At 37.1% G+C, this 13,387-nt stretch overlaps 1 non-coding gene across 1 annotated transcript; it reads left to right on the top strand.

Annotated features, from left to right (window-relative positions):
* Positions 1-9,525: 9,525 nt before the first annotated feature.
* LOC121204141 (small nucleolar RNA R71) lies at positions 9,526-9,630 on the top strand. Its single transcript, XR_005899069.1, has one exon. It is a non-coding gene; the product is annotated as a small nucleolar RNA R71 (small nucleolar RNA).
* The last annotated feature ends 3,757 nt before the right edge of the window (positions 9,631-13,387 follow it).

The raw sequence follows: 13,387 nt of genomic DNA, 5'->3' as shown, positions 1-13,387 counted from the left end.
ACAAACTAAAAGATCTAGGGATATTTATGATTCCTTGCTTAATTGGTGGTTTAGATGTTAATAATGCATTAGCTGATTTAGGGGCTAGTATCAACGTCATGCCTTACAAAATGTTTAAGCAACTACTTCTTGGGAAACCCAAACAGACTAGGATGAGCATTCAATTAGTAGATAAAATTATAAGATTCCCTAGAGGTATTATTGAAGATGTGCTAGTTAAAATCGATAAATTTATATTTCCCGTTGACTTCATTGTTCTAGACATAGAGGAGGATAGCAACACTCCTTTAATTCTAGGAAGGCCCTTTTTAGCAACTGCTAAAGTGATCATTGATGTTGGCACAGGTGAACTTACACTTCGGGTGGGAGACGGAACAATCACCCTTCAAGCTCGCAATTCTGGCAACACATCAGAAATTGAAGGTGATCGTTTAACCCATTCTACTAAAACTGACAATATGGTGCAACCTACTTTGCAAGAAATGAGTTTGAAGGAAGCACATGAGTCATTCTTAAGCAATAGTAGAGGACCTACTCATGAAGAACGAAGACTGCAAATAGAGTAGCTAGATGAGTGACGAACACATAAATCGAGAACACACGATCAACCAAAACTACGCTAGAACGAGCTCGATACCTTTCCAAATCAACTTAAGGTTAGTGATAAAGTCTTATTAGATGCCGCAGATCTTCACATTATCACTGCTAGACCGGATGAAGAAATCCCTCTTACGGTACTTAGTATTTTTCCATTTTGTACAGTTGAGGTAAGTCACCCCAAGTTCAGCACTTTTAAGGTAAACAACACCCGTTTAAAACCTTATTTTGATGAGATTGATAGTAGGAATGAGGAGTATAAACTCCTCGAACCACCATGACCATTCAATGGAGAGGTAAGTCAAGCTTAGACTATAAATAAGCGCTTCTCGGGAGGCAACCCGAGCACTAACAATATTAATTTCTTTAAATTTTAGTATTTAACACCTAACTTACTAATAGAGATCTTGAATACAGGTTTTTCCAAAAAGACATGGCCAAGCACACGGGCGTGCTTAGGGCCATGTAAAAACAGGGCAAAAGATTTCCCCAACACGGGCTAACGCCACGGCCGTGCGACATGGCCATGGTCGAACCTGCCAAAACAACACGGGCGCGCAACACGCCCGTATAGAAGATCCATGGGTGAACCTGTTAAAACAGCACGGGCGTGCAACACGCCCGTATCTAGTACCCATGGTCGAACCTGTTAAATTAACACGGGCGTAGACCTTATATACACGGGCGTGGGAGAAGCGAACAAAGCTAGACACGGTCGTTCGACACGGCTGTGTACACCCACACGCCTAAGGAACACTGGCGTGTACTAAATGTCAGACGCGCTCAAATTTAAAATTCGTGAATCACACGGGCTAAAATTGGGGAACACGCGCGTGTTACCTAGCCGTGTGACACAAAATCTATAAAAACCTTGCACTATTCATTGTCTTCCCTACCCAAAAACCCTAACCCTAGCCGCTGCAGGTCCACACGACCTCCCCGTTACGCCCATGCGCTGCATCCAACTCCATTTTTGCCACTCATTCTCCCTTTTCTAGCATTTTTTTACTTTTTTCCCTTTAATTGCACTCATTTTTCAAGTTAGTTATCATAGAACTATGCATTTTTCATGATTATTTTCATCTTTCTATCACTCACATTTTATTCATAGAACAAGCTATTATCTTTTTTATGTGCAAATTCTTACTCTTTATATGATTTCTCTACTTTGTTTGATTAGTTAGAAGTAAATATTCATGATTAGAACAATAGACATACTCAGGCCTTTAGTGTTAACATTTTTCATCAGTCACACATGTTGCATTCCATGAAATTCATTACCATTTTCACGCCATATAATTGATTGCTTTGATTAACTTGTTAGTCTTAGTAGTTGCTGAAATTATGATTGTTATTTACAATTTGTCTTCATTTTACTTTGATCATTCCTCAAGATGAATTAATGGTTTTGATTGCAGCTACCATGTCATCTTTACGAGGAAAGAAAATCGCCGTACCTGCTTCCAAGAAACAGAAAGGAGCGTTATCTTCCGCGGGTCCAACCGTGAAAATTCGCCACCCTCTCCTACAGTTCCCCCGTGGGCCCTAAGAAGAACGTTTCCAAATACTTCAGGCCCGACCTTTAATTGTAGGCCGCTGCATCGACTAGGCTTCCGTAGAACAAGTTCAGTTGGCTGACGCGATTCAGGCCCTCTTAACCACCGACCCTTGAAAGCTGTTTTCTGGGATCATCGAGCCAACATACCTCGAGCTCACGATGGAACTATGCTCAACGTTCCATCTTTAAACCGTAATGACGAACTACGATGATCCCGGCATGGTCCAATTTCAACTAGGCGGATTAATCAGCCAGCTAAGCGTCCCAGAGTTTGGTGCTGCACTGGGTTTATATACGGAGGAGTTTAAGGAGGAGAATGAACTACATGCTCTCACTCGCTACATACACTTCTCTCCCTCGAAATGTTGGCACACTTTGGCCCCTAGCACGGCCTCCTACAATCCTAGCTGCTCCAAGGTATCAGTTCTCCGACCTTCCCTGAGGTACCTACACGCCATTTTGGCTCACACGATTACAAGAAGGCGAGAGAGCACTAGCGTCATCTACACTCACGACGCCTACTTTTTATGGTGTATGTTTCACGGGCACGTCATCGACCTTGCCTATTTCATTGCCCTGTGATTCAGTACCAGACGGAGCGGCATAGGAAGGAGGTCATCTCCATTGGCCCCTAAGTGACTCGGTTGGCTCGACACTTCGGGCTCCTCGACACCACGGCCCAAGAATCATCATTGACCCTCATTGGCCAGATGTCTCCACAATGCATCTCGAGCATGCTTAGCATGAGGATGATCGAGAGGCATCGAGGAACCTACCCTCCTCAATATTGTCTTGCCCAATCTACTGAGGAGGGGGCCTACGAGGACATTCCTGATGATTTCGCTCTGCAGCATGAGGACCCACTATCCCAGCCACCACCACCCTCTCGTCCAGTTCATGTGGCGGCTTCATATGCTGACATCTCTGAGTGGCTCACTCAATTCGAGTAGCAGTGTTTTCAATGATTTGACAACATTGATGCTACTCTATAACAGATTTGTTAGCACCTTCAGATCTCATCGCCAGTCCCACGTCGCGAACCATCTAGCGATGAAGATGTTTAAAAATATTTATTTATTATTTTATGTTTTTAATTTTTATTAAAACTACTTTTTATTTTTATTAGATTTTAGAATTGTATTTTTAATTATCAATTTTGGTTATTTCTTTATGAGTAATTATTCTTCCTAAAATCCCTTAAAAAGTTCTTGATTTCATCACAGTTATATAGAGCTCTTTAGCTCATCATCGCATAGGAACTAAAAACTCCACTGAGAAGGGTTTTCCACGGCTGTTATGTCCTGATCAACCACGACCATAGCTACCACTAGATATAATATTCTTTTGGCGCAGGACTTATGGACTAATGAACCTCTACCACCAACGGAGTATCCTCCTCCACTCTCGCACCGATTACTCTCCAAAACCCCAGTTTGAGGAATTCATCATACTGGAAGTTTCATTTCACTCCCTATCTTATTTTTATATTCTAATATCTATCTTTGTACATTTAGGGCAATGTACATCTTAAGTGTGGGGCGATATTTATTTCATTATCAGAAAAATCCCTGAATGATTGCCTTATTCTCTTGGAAGCTCTCATATCGCATTTAGGATAAATTTTGATTGATTTATGATTTTGATTGATATATCTTGAATTAAAACATAGGGATTTATGCATTGACTGTTTAAACTTTAAGACATTACAGAATCAAGCATGATAAGTTGATTTTTAAGAATTTAAAATCTTAGGTTGTTTCCCCAAAGTTAGGTATTACTTTGAGTTAGAATTCACAAGTTTTAAACATCAAAAAGCCATAATTTTTGTGAGATTTTTGAGCCTTTTGAGCATCTATTAATACTTTCATGCTCACTTTTATTATTGCTTTGAGTGCCCCAATATCGAACTGTTATTCTAGAACTTGCTTGATTATGCATGTCAAGACCACACCATTTGATTTGATATGTCAAAATGATTAAGGCACTTAGGATTAACCCACTCATGCCATGAAAAGCCTACCTCCATGATTAACCTCTAGTAACCCCCATTGAGCTTAACAAGCCATTTCTTGTATTACCCTTAATATTAACCTTTAACCGATTATTGTTGAAATCCCCTAAACTAATCCCTATTTTTGTCGAGATTTGAGTTGAAGAAATTGGTTAGCTATGTCTTATTCTTAATAGTTAGTCTATGTTATTTAACTTGTTCTTAAAAAAATTGTATACACATTAGTAATTCCATATTCTGAGAAGAAGCCCTGTTGTATGCAAGTGATGATTAACCCTTTTTCTAGTTAGGCAATTTTTCAATTCAATCTCGATTCTAACCCTTTCTTTCAGCTTGTAACCACACCCCCTAACCAAGCCTCATTATAACCCTCTAAATACCTATTGATTGATGTATCATCTTAAATTATAGTGGTGGAGATTTGGTTTTCATGCAAGCCTATGGTAATGACTTTTCATTATTGACTATTGAGTGCTTCATGTATTGTCCTTAAACACCTCGAGTGATTTGCGTAAATCTTTAGTGAGGATGTGAAACTCTGTGATATTCTGAATCAAAGGTAATTACTTAGATGAGGGGAGACACCTATGTTTGCATGATTAAATACTCAACTTGGAATGTTTGAAACTTTTATGTTCTTTTAGTTGAATTCTCAATGTATGATTACCTATGGATTATTTTGAGATATTATCAATAAAAATTATAAGTTGAGAAGAATTTATTTTGATTATGAGTTGAAAAGTTTGTTGAGGACAAGCAAATGCTTAAGTGTGGGGGTATTTGATAAACCGTAATTTATACATATTTTTACCCCATGTTTAACGCATTTTATGGATGATTTCCCATTAGAATTGGTGAATTTGATGCTCCTAATGTTTTAATTTCATGTTTTATACTTAGGAGAGCATAGGAGAGCGAAAGGAATGAGAAACGACCAAAAAAGGAGAAAATGGGCCAAAGTACGAAATCAACACGGCCTAGACCTCCTCACACGGGCAGACCACACGACCGGGTCAATTTGGCAAGCTTGAGCGCGGCCTGAAGTAATCGCACACGGGCGTGTCCCTACCAAGCACAAGTTGAGTCCAATTCGGAAAAGGCTAATTTTGAGGGCTCTTAGGCATTCGAAAGCTTATAAATACACCCTAGAGGAGGAAGAAAGAGGAGACACAGAATAAGGAGTAAGGAATTACTCTAAGGAAGCCAATTGATCCATCTCAGAAGCCGGATTCATCATCAAGACTGAAGATCTCTCCTCAATTTGCCCTTCAGGAGTTTTGGGTTTTCTTTATGTTTTGTATTCTTTATTATTCTGAGATATTTTCTTATTTAGTTATGAACTAAATCCCCTAAATACCTAAGGGGAATGAAACTTAAGACGAATCTTGTTATTATTTTCCGAATTGTATGATAAATATTTAACTTGTTCTTAATTATGTGTTCTTAAGCTCTTATTTAGAGGAGAAATAAACCCTATCTAATAGTACATTTGTCATAATTAAGCGGAGTTGTTTGCGCGCCTAGACATAGGGTGACAAGATTTTGTCGGTTAGGGTGAAACTTAATAAGGGGATCTATAGATCGAGTTAATGCAACCTTAGGGACTTAATTAGAGAAATGTCTCAATTATTCAATCTAGGGATTAGACGTTATTAGTCTTGAATAGGGATAATAACATAACTTAGAGATCTTTACGGAACAAGTTAAATGAATAAATCGTCTGATTCGGAGCCAGAATAACAAGTGCAGTCTAGGTGGATTTTTCCTTAGGTATTGTCTTAATTCAATCGATTTTTCCAAAAGCAATTCCCCAATTCTATTCTCTGTGAGTTCTTAGTTTAGATAATTATTTAGTTAAAAACAAAACCTCTCTATTCCTAGGCTAGATAATAAAAAGATAGTCAATACTAGTACTTTTAGTTCCTTTGGGTTCGATAATCTGGTCTTGCTAAAGCTTTACTACTGTTCGATAGGTACACTTGCCTACATCGTGATAATAGTTAGTTTCAAGAATGATTAATTATAAATATTTAAAACCTATCACGAAATCACGTGATCAAATAGCAAGTAACTCTTTTTCTATTATCGTATAATTCAGTTGAGCTCCTGTCAAAGTTTGACTTGCGAGTAGATAGGATGAAAAACTTTGTTCCTTCACTGGCCCATAACAGCTCCTATCGCGAAGTCACTTGCGTCACACATCAGTTCAAATGGAAAATCCCAGTTTGGTGTGACAATTATGGGTGCCGAAACTAATCGACTCTTTAAATCATTGAAAGCACTTAAGCACTCTTCATCAAATTTGAACATCATATGCTTCTCCAATAATTTGCATAAGGGTTTAGCAATTTTGGAGAAGTCATTGATAAATCTTCGATAGAAACCGGTGTGGCTCAAAAAGCTCCTAACACCCTTTACAGATGTTGGAGGTGGGAGTTTCTCAATAACATCTACCTTTGCTTTATCTAACTCGATTCCATGTGTCGTTATCCGATGACCTAGAACAATCCCTTCTCCTACTATGAAATGACACTTTTCCCAGTTGAGTACTAGGTTTGTTTCTTCGCATCGCCTCAGTACCTTCACTAGATTGGCCAAGCAATCATCATAAGTATCTCCAAATTCTGAAAAATTATCCATAAAAACTTCCAAATACTTCTCAACCATGTCAGTAAAAATATACATCATAAATCTTTGAAATGTAGCAGGTGCAAATGACATGCGTCTAAATGCAAATGTACCGTACGGGCAGGTGAATGTTGTCTTGTGCTGATCTTCGGTGCTACTATAATCTAATTATACCCTGAGTATCCATCGAGAAAACAGTAATAGTCTTGCCCTACGAGTCTATCCAGCATCTAGTCCAAAAACGACAAAGAAAAGTGATCTTTCCTAGTCGCCTTGTTCTGCTTCCGGTAATCGATGCAAATTTTCTATCCCATAACCGTTCTAGTTGGTATCAACTTGTTATTCTCATTTTCAATGACCGCGATACCTCCTTTCTTTGGCACACACTGGACCAGACTTACCCATGAACTATCTGAGATGGGGTAGATTATACTTACATCTAACCACTTGATGATTTCTTTCTTGACTACGTCCTTCATGATGGGGTTTAGTCTTCATTGTCCATCAATCGTCCCTTTTTCACCATCTTCCAGGATAATCTTGTGCATGCATATAGATGGACTAAGTCCGTGAATATCGGCTATGGTCCATTCGATAGCCTTCTTGAATTGTCTCAACACTAGGATGAGTTTCTCTTCTTATTCACTAGTTAATTCTACTGAAACAATCACAGGCAAAGTAGAAACGTTACCTAAATAAGCATATTTCAAATGTGAAGGTAGTACCTTGAGTTCTAATTAGGTGGCTCTTCGATTGACGCTTTTGGTTGGGCATAATCCCTTTTCTTTAATTCCAAAGATTCAAAACCGGATTGCAGGTTAAATCCCTTTTGATTAGCTTCTAACAATGCTAAGTATTCATCCTCTTCTTCATCATTCAGAGGATCTGATGTCAAAATTTTTTCTAAAGGATCCTCAACGTAGTTAAGCTCCTTATCCATTATTAAATCCTCTAATTCGAATAGCTCAAAATAATTATCAATCGTGTCAAAAAATCGTATAGACTTAAAAAAGTTAAATGTTACCTGATCATCCTGAACACGCATAGTAAGCTCGCCCTTCTGTATATCAATAAGGGTTCTTCCAGTTGCTAAGAATGGTCTTCCTGAGATAATTGACACTTCTTTGTCTGCTTCAAAGTCTAGGATAACAAAATTAGCAGAGAAGATAAATTTATCTACACGTACCAATACATCCTTGATTTTTCCTTCCAGATGTGCTAAGGTTCGACCTGCTAATTGAAGTGTAACCGTAGTTGGTCTAGCTTCACCTATCCCCAACTTCCTAAATATTGACATAGGCATCAAGTTAATACTCGCACCTAAGTCACATAATGCCTTACCACAATACATTGATCCAATGTTGCAGGGTATGGTAAAACATCCAGGATCCTTCAACTTTGGGGGTAATTTTTCTTAAAGATATGCACTGAATTCCTTTGTTAGAGCTACAGTCTCAAATTCTCTAAGTCTTCATTTTTTGGATAGGATATCCTTCATGAATTTGACATAGTTTGGCATTTGCTCAAGCGCTTTAACCAACGGGATGTTGATATGAAGTTGCTTGAGTACGTCTAAGAACTTCTAGAATTGAATCTCCTACTTCTGCTTTTGAAGTCTTTGAGGGTAGGGTGGTGGTGGTTTCTTTACTAGAACTGGTTGATTCATCTTCTGTGGCAATTCTGCATCTAATGGAGTTGTTAGTTGATCAAAATTAGCTGGTTCTAAAATTACCTTATCTAATTTTGCAGATTCTGGTTCTTGTGACACTAGAATTTCAACACTCAGTTGAAATTCCTCTGAATCTTGAGCGTCAGCTTGCTCCTTTTCAGCTTTAATGGTGTTGGACTTTATTGTCTTTCCACTCTTCAATGTCAACGCTTTGCAATGCTCCTTCCTCGGATTCCTCAGATTCTCCATATCACTAGGTAAAGCACCTGGTGGTCGGTTCTTGAGTTCAGTTGCCAGCTGCCCCATTTGGTTTTCTAGGTTTTCCAATGTAGCTACTTGGCTGACCCATTTTGTTTTCTAGGTTTTTCAATATAGCTACTTGGCTGCCCCATTTGGTTTTCTAGGTTTTTCAATGTAGCTACTTGGCTTTGGATTAACGCATCATTTTTGGCCATGTATGCCTTCAATAGATTTTCTAAGCTGTTGGATGGTTCAGTTTGGGTTGGTTTTTGAACTTGTTGGGGGAAAACTAGGCGGCTGGGTTGGCTTAGGTTGGGCATAATTGTTACTGGTTCTAGCCCCTTGGTTACTCCAGGAAAAATTAAGGTTATTTCGCCATGATGGCTTATAAAAATTGGATTACAGTCGATTCCTTCCTCGATTTTGGTTTTGGTTACCTATGTAGTACATAGATTCTGGGTTGGATGGACATTCTTCGAACAAATGTCCTTCCCCATAGTAAACACAGAATATATTTTCAAATTGGTTAGGTGGCTGTGCTATAAAACTGTTAGACCCAATAGTAGTAAGATTTTTAAGCATTGATGATACCTAAGATGCGAGTGAAGTGAGAGCGTTTAATTCATGTATTCCAGCAACTTGTCTTCCTGACACTGCTCGGTTGGTTGGCCATTGATAGTTGTTGCTGGCAATCCTCTCAATGATTTCATAAGCCTCATTATAAGACTTAGAAATGAGAGCACATTAGCAGAAGCGTCTACTACCATCCCCGTGTGAGCATTGAGACCATTATAAAATGTCTCAAGTTGAATGCAATGTGAGATTCCATGATAAGGGCACTTTCGTAATAAGTCTTTGTACCTTTCCCAGGCCTCATACAAGGACTCATCATCATTTGTTGGAAGGCAGTGATCTCGTTCCTCGACTTACCTTTCTTGCTAGGCGGGAAATAGTTCATAAGAAATCTATCTGCTACCTGTTGCCATGTGGAAATTGAGTTTGGTGGTAATTAGTTCAACCAGGCTCGAGCTCTGTCCCTTAGGGAATATGGGAATAGCTTCAATGGTAATGCATCTTCGGGTACTTTGGCTAATTTGAAAGAATCGCTCACCTCTATAAATAGTCTTAACTGTAGGTGAGGATATTTGGTAGGCATTCCACTGAATTGCCCATTGTTTAAAGCATCTGGAACATTACTGGCTTCAGCTCGAACTAGTGTGCCTCAATTTCGGGTCTCCTAATACCCGGGTTAATATCATTAAACATTGGCACGACATACTGTCTTAAAGCTCTATCCCTATCATTAACAATAATGATAGGATTTTGAGCAGGGTTCGTTCATTTCCTTGAATTGGATTTTCAAAGTTCATCTCTTCAGTCCTTCTCTGATTTGCTTTTCTTCTTCACTCTCGAAAAGTTCGTTCTATCTCGAGGTCTACAGGGAGTAGCTCAATAATTCGGTCAATACTCATAAACACCTGAAATAATCACAGAAAAATTAATTAAGTTAAAATTTAAATAGAAAAATAAACCAAAATATAAACTAACAAATTCACAAATAATGACTTTTTAAAACAGTTCCCAGAAATGACGCCAAAAGCTTGGAACGATGGAAATGTGCAAGTGTACACAATGGCAATAAGTAATAAAGTGACAAGTAAATGTCGAGTTATGGTACCCACAAGGATTGTGAAAAGAATTGTTTATGAATGCTATTTAAAACACTTTGGTGAAGAAAAATATTTTGCTTGAAGAGGGTGATAAAAAACTAAGATTTTAAACGAAGTAAACTAAAGAAATAAATCTCAAATGCACGATTTCAAAATACGATTTAATCAAGATGACATAATGTGTTGGATTAATTACATTTCTTTAACTTATAATTATTAAACTCATATCTATGTTGTTATGAATAAATTCACGGCAACTCGGTAATTTGCTAACTTATGAACATATTCACCTACACAAATCCATTTAACTATTAACATATCCCTATGTTAATTCAAACGATTAAACAGATTTTAATAAGCAAACATGTTATGGCACATACATACTTATTAAATTGAACTAATCTTTTGGATATCCCTATGTCAATTCAAACGATTAATTAAATTTAATGATCATATAAAAGACTATGTGAGGTAACAAGGTATTATTACCTTGAAACAGTTTAATCACAATAATCTTGCAAGTTATGCAAGGCAAGTGTATCGCTAGATACATTGCTAATTTAACCTTCAGCTACCTTAGAAGAATAAACATGCACTGATTAAGTATTGTATTAATTAATTATAATTTCAATCCATTTAAATAATTAATTCATTAGCTACCTCACAATTGTAATACAAGAATAACTTAGGCATGATTCTACTTAATCAAGCATTTTACCGAGGCCTATAACAACATAAACACAATTTTAATAATTTAAGCAGATGAAATGCAATCAAACCAACATGAATTAAATTCAAGATAAGATGATTAAATTATCCATTCCAAGAAAATAAATATTCATAGATATGTTCATCATAACAACAACAAAAATTAAAGAGATAAGGAACAAAAATCAAATCTGGTGTTTTTCCATGGCTTGTCTAGGTTGCTCCGTTGTTCCTTCTTTGTTGTCCTTGCCGATCAAGGCTTCTATGATCACTCAATTGCTACTATAAAATGGCTGAAGAAGAACCATTTCTCAGGGGGAGAAATCGACACAAGAGCAAGGGACTTTGAATGGGAAAATGAGAGGAAAAAGTGAGAGAGGAGAGAAAAGATGTGAATGAATGAGGGATACTTTGAATGATCAGCCAAGGGGGTTTTTATAGCTGAATGTGGCGGCTAAAATTTTATGAAAATAGCATCCAAATAACCACCCATTGGCTGGCCATTTATGTGGCAAAGTTGATGGCTTCAACTTTGCTAAATATGGCTTCGGGCAAATCCATAAAGCCACCAATTATGGAGGGGCTTGAATGCAACTTTGACAAGCATTCGAGGGATCCTTTGTAAGCTTAATTAATCAGATAATAAGCTAATTTGGGTCAGCATATGGATGGTTTTGGGCTGCCCAATCCTTGGCCGGTTCAGTTCAATCGGTTTGGTTCAACTAGACCACCTTTTCCATAATTAATTAATAATAATTTATTTAGCCCAAATTAAATTGGGTATAAATTAAAATTAATTATATTATGAATTGATACACATAATTGGACCGTCTTAGGCTAGAAATTAATTCACCTTGATACTTCAAATTGCTTCTCGGTTTTGTGCTTCTGACAGTGTCAGCCGAGCCATTTTTCGCCCTTTGTGCAAATTTGTCGAAAATAACCAAAATTCATCAAAATAATTATAAAATTAACTAAATTTCAACATGTTCATATTTTAAATTAACTTTAATTATTTTATAAAAATTAATTATTTTTCGACAAGAATTTAACCGAATTCGCATGAATATAAGTTAAAAAGGGTATGAAAAAGTGTGTAAATTTTTGTGTTTCTAGCATACTCTATGTACAAAACTTACAAATATAATTACATATCACATTGGTTTGTAATGTTCCCTTTTATTCAACCTTTAAATAATATTATTGACTTCATTTATTGGCCAAAAAAGTCTATTCACTCTATAAAGCTTACAAACAAGTTTTTGAGACTTGTAAATCAATATTTGTATCAGGCTTGACATGCCTGTGCAACGCTTGCTCTGTATGCATGAGTGCCCACTTCGCCACTCCTTTGGTGTAGCCTTGGCATCGTTCCTCCTGGCACATTCTTTACCTAAGACATAAAACACAGAGGGGTAAGTTCGATAGAAGTTAACGAGAAGACTCTCTTTTACCTGAGCCCTTATTCATGGATTTTGTCATTTGTTTTCTCGTTCATAACTTTGACCTGATCGATTGTACAAACTTCAACATGACCTTCCATAATGGCCTTTCTTTCTGGTCGACTGTTTAACATCACAACAGTAATGTGCAAGCGTACACTGTCGATGCAAGTACGGTAAACAGATGTGAGTCTATCAGATATTGGTCCCATGAAGATGGTTGTCTTTTGTCTGTCAATGTTAGTGCTATAAATGGATAGAAATGAGATAAATTGTGAGAGTAAGTGTCGAAGCAATAACTTGAAAACAACAGGATAAAAGATGATAATGACGAACTGGGATCCCCAAAGTGAATATTCAACAAAAATGCTAAGTGCTCACAAGGTATAAAAAATTACGTGATTGTCGATGTACTAAGTTGCAATGAATATCTTATGATGCTTAACTTCTATATTTAATCAAAGACTTAAAGATGCACATTAGCCACACCTTCTGATGATGGCTATGGAACACTATTAAGAACATGTAACAGCTCGGTTTAGACCTTAGTAGGAATAGTGGTTTCAAGACCACAAATTCGAGTAAGAAAAATTATTTTAATATTATTTTTCGAGCTTACAGTATGTGATTAAGCATTTGTGAAAGTTTCATGTGAGAATTTAATCGTTTGTGTGCTTAATTTGATAAAAGGACCTAATCGCATAAAATGTAAAAGTGGCCTTCTATTTGTTAAAGTGCCTATCTATTATTTCTTTATAATTGAAAGGTATTTATGCTTTTATTTGACCATTTAACATATGAGTGGACATGAATGGCCTTAATATAATTGTTTATTAATCTTTTAATTTAAGGGTAAAATGGTAT

This window comes from Gossypium hirsutum, chromosome A07 (assembly GCF_007990345.1).
Source record: "Gossypium hirsutum isolate 1008001.06 chromosome A07, Gossypium_hirsutum_v2.1, whole genome shotgun sequence".
In the NCBI taxonomy this organism is placed as follows: Eukaryota; Viridiplantae; Streptophyta; class Magnoliopsida; order Malvales; family Malvaceae; genus Gossypium; species Gossypium hirsutum.
Note: the sequence above shows the minus strand (reverse complement) of the source record. Positions and strands in the feature narration are given on the sequence as shown.